At 41.4% G+C, this 4337-nt stretch overlaps 1 pseudogene; it reads right to left on the bottom strand.

Annotated features, from left to right (window-relative positions):
• Positions 1-1668: 1668 nt before the first annotated feature.
• LOC101113065 (nucleophosmin-like) lies at positions 1669-2786 on the bottom strand (annotated as a pseudogene).
• Between the last annotated feature and the right edge of the window lie 1551 nt (positions 2787-4337).

Here is a 4337-nt window from a genome sequence, read left to right on the forward strand (position 1 = left end):
TATTCTTTACTTCTTCTAGGGTCTTTGATAAACATTTATGGCACCTTCTCCATTTTTCCCCCCAAGATCCTGGGTCATCTGCCCTATTATTTTGAATTCTTTTTCTGAAAGATTGCCTATCTCCACTTCATTTAGTTACTTTTCTGGGATTTTGTGCTGTTCTTTCATCTGGGAGATAGTCCTCTGCACTTTCATTTCGATTAACTTTCTGTGGTTGTGGTTTTCATTCTGGAGGCTGCGGGACTGTAGTTCTTCTTGCCTGTTCTGTCTGCCCTCTGGTGGATGAGGCTGATGAGAGGGACTGCTGTTGTTTAGTTGCTCAGTTGAGTCTGACTCTGTGACTACATGGACTGCAGCAGGCCAGGCTTCCCTGTCCTGCACCATCTCCCATACTGCTACTGCTACTGCTAAGTCACTTCAGTCGTGTCCAACTCTGTGCGACCCCATACACGGCAGCCTACCAGGCTCCCTCATCCTTGGGATTCTCCAGGCAAGAACACTGGAGTGGGTTGCCATTTCCTTCTCCAATGCATGAAAGTGGAAAGTGAAAATTGAAAGTGAAGTCGCTCAGTCATGTCTGACTCTGTGCGATGCCATGGACTGCAGCCCACCAGGCTCCGCCGTCCATGGGATTTTCCAGGCAAGAGTACTGGAGTGGAGTGCCATTGCCTTCTCCGACCATCTCCCATAGTTTGCTCAAACTCATGTCCATTGAGTCGGTGATGCCATCCAACCATCTCATCCTCTGTCATGCCCTTCTCCTCCTGCCTTCAATCTTTTCCAGTGACAGGGTCTTTTCTAATGAGTTGGCTCTTTGCATCAGGTGGCCAAAGTATTGGAGCTTCAGCTTCAGCATCAGTTCTGGTGCTGGGAAAAACTGAAACTTGTTCTGGTAGGCAGAGTCCTGCTCAGTAAAACTTTAATCCGATTATCTACTGATAGGTGGAGCTGCACTCTTCCTCTCTGTTAGTTGTTTAGCCTGAGGTTACGCAGCCCTGGCATCCACAGGAAACCTTCCATAAGACTGTTGTGGTCTAATCGCTAAGTCGTGTCAGCTAAATATTGGAGGAATAGAAAATACTTCAGTATCAATATTTCCAACAAATATTCAGGGTTGACTTCCTTTAGGATTGACTGGTTTGATCTTCTTGCAGTCCAAGGGACTCTGAAGAGTCTTCTCCAGCACCAGAGTTATGGTACAACTCTCACATTTGTACATTACTACTAGAGAAACCATCGCTTTGATTATATGGACCTTTGTCGGTAAAGTGATGTCTCTGCTTTTTCATATGCTGTCTAGGTTTGTTAAAGCTTTTCTTCCAAGGAGCAAGTATCTTTTAATTTCTTGGCTGCAGTCACCATCCACAGTGATTTTGAACCCTAAGAAAATAAAGTCTGTCACTGTTTGCATTTTTTCCCCGTTATCATGAAGTGATGGGACCGGAAGCCATGATGTTAGTTTTTTGAATGCTGAGTTTTAAGCCAGCTTTTTCACTCTCTTTTTTCACCTTCATCAAGAGGCTCTTTAGTTCTTCTTCACTTTCTGCCATTAGGGTGGTATCATCTGCATTTCTGAGGCTGTTGATATTCTCCCAGCAATCTTTTTTTTAAATCAAAATACTGAGTTTATTTCACATGTAGATTTTTGTCTCCCCACCATTTCATCTGTCTGACCACCACTACTATTAATCCTATCATAACATTCCATACATACTTAAAACCAAGCAAAGGGTGGAATTCCATCTTTAAAAACTAAACAGGCATTTTGGACAACACATTCTTGGCAATGGAACTTGGACAACATTTATCAGACGTGATAGGGAAAGTTCTCATTCTGCATTACAAAAAGGACAGCCAGATATCAACTGTTACAGAAATGAAATAAGATGGAAAATTTTTAACAAACTGTTTAAACTATTTCCTTAAAGAGACTTCTTCCACTGCCAGAGATCTTGACTAGCCTCCTGGTCAGTCATCTGGAAACAATTCTTCACATAACTGATAAACTTGGCTTCGACTTTGGGAAGGGAACCACCTCTTTCTATATTTCCTTGCATTTTTGCTCTAATGTCTTCTGCAGAGCTGGGTCCTTGCAGTGTTTTAGGTGCTTTTTCCTGTTTTTTTTTTGAAGGATTCTTGACCTTTTGATCTTGGTGTTGACAGTTTTGAGTCTTTTCCATTCTGGTTCAACTTTTGTGCATTTTTGGCTCGAGTATCTCATACCGATTTCTTTACTGGAGCTTTTTCAACTTCCTCATCAAAATTGTCATCATCATCATCTTCTTCATCTTCATCAGCAGCAAGCTTTACTTTTTTCTGGGGAATCTTGCTACCACAGAACACTTTCCAGATATACTTAGGTGTTTCACATCCTCCTTCTTTTCATCTTCTGACTGTGCATCTTCCTCTACAGCTACTAAGTCCTGGTCAGTCCTGGTCAGCACCAGCTGTCCACTGATATGCACAGTCCCTGAACCAGACCTCAACTGTAAGACCACAGGTGGTATAATTTCAAAGCCCCCAAGGGAAACTTGGCTATATAGACGTTTTCAAAGTTGCCAGTGTTACTTTAATTGGACTGCCTTCATAATTCATTGCCTCTGGTTCAACAATGCATAATTCATCCTTTGCTCCAGCCCCTAAACTGACCATTCTTAAAGATAACTGGTGCTCATTTTCATCATTATCCACCTTGAAGTGATAATCTCTGTCAGCCTTTAGTTCACAACTGAAAAGATAGTCTGGGGCCTCAGGGTGCTCATGTCCATCTCCACTGAATCCTCCATGGGTTGGCGACACTCATTTAAGTGGGAGAGAAGCTGGATGGAATTAAATGACTACTGTTCGAACAAGCAGTCATGCAGGATAGAATCACACCAGGTCCCAGCCATCCTGATTTCAACTTGTGATTCATCCTGCCTGGCATTTTCCATGATGTGATCTGCATATAAGTTAAATAAGCATGGAGACAATATACAGCCTTGACATACTCCTTTCCCAATTTTGAATGAGTCCATTGTTCCATATCCAATTCTAACTGTTGCTCCTTGACCTGCATACAGATTTCTCAGGAACCAGGTAAAGTAGTCTGGTATTTCCATCTCTTTAAGTATTTTCCACAGTTTGTTGTGATCTACACAGTCAAAAGCTTTAGCGTAGTCAATGAAGAAGAAGTAGATGTTTTTTTGGAACTCTTGCTTTTTCTATGATTCAATGGATATTGGAAATTTGATCTCTGTTTCCTCTGCCCTTTCTAAATCCAGATTGAACATCTAGGAGTTCATGGTTCATGTACTGTTGAAGCCTAGCTTGAAGGATTTTGAGCATTACCTTGCTAGCATGTGAGATGAGCCCAATTGTATGGTAGTTTGAACATTCTTTGACATTGCCCTTCTTTGGGATTGGATGAAAATTGACTTTTTCCAGTCCTATGGGCACTGCTGAGTTTCTCAAATTTGCTGGCATATTGAGTGCAGCACTTTCACAGCATCATCTTTTAAGATTTGAAATAGCTCAGCTTGAATTCCATTACCTCCACTAGTTTTGCTCATAGTAATGCTTCCTAAGGCCCACTTGACTTCACATTCTAGGATGTCTGGCTATATGTGAGTGACCACACCATCGTGGTTATCTGAGTCATTAAGACCTTTTTTGTATGGTACCTTTGTGTATTCTCGCCATCTCTTCTTAATCTCTTCTGCTTCTGGTAGGTCCTTATCATTTCTGTCCTTTATTGTGCCCATTTTTGCATGAATATTCCCTCATATTTCTAATTTTCTTGAAGAGATCTCTGCTGCTGCTAAGTCACTTCAGTCTTGCCCAACTCTTAGCGACGCCATGGACTGCAGCCTACCAGTCTCCTCCATCCATAGGATTTTCCAGGCAAGAGTACTGGAGTGGGGCGCCATTGATCTCTAGTCTTTCCCATTCTATTGTTTTCCTCTGTTTCTTTGCATTGTTCACTTAAGAAGGCTTTCTTATCTCTCCTTGCTATTCTCTGGAACTCTGAATTTAGTTGTGTATATCTTTCCCTTTCTCCTTTGCTTTTCACTATTCTTTTCTCAGTTATTTGTAAGTCCTCTTCAGAAAACCATTTTGCTTTCTTGCATTTCTTTTCCTTTGAGATGGTTTTGGTCACTACCTCCCGTACAGTGTTATGAACCTCTGCTTATAGTTCTTCAGACACTCTATTAGATCTAATCTCTTGTATCTATTTGTCACTTCCACTGTATAATCATTAAGGGATTTGATTTAGATCATGCCTGAATGGCCTAGTGATTTTCCCTACTTTCTTCAATATAAGTCTGAATTTTGCAGTAAGGAGCTCATTATCTGAG

Source organism: Ovis aries, chromosome 5, assembly GCF_016772045.2.
Source record: "Ovis aries strain OAR_USU_Benz2616 breed Rambouillet chromosome 5, ARS-UI_Ramb_v3.0, whole genome shotgun sequence".
In the NCBI taxonomy this organism is placed as follows: Eukaryota; Metazoa; Chordata; class Mammalia; order Artiodactyla; family Bovidae; genus Ovis; species Ovis aries.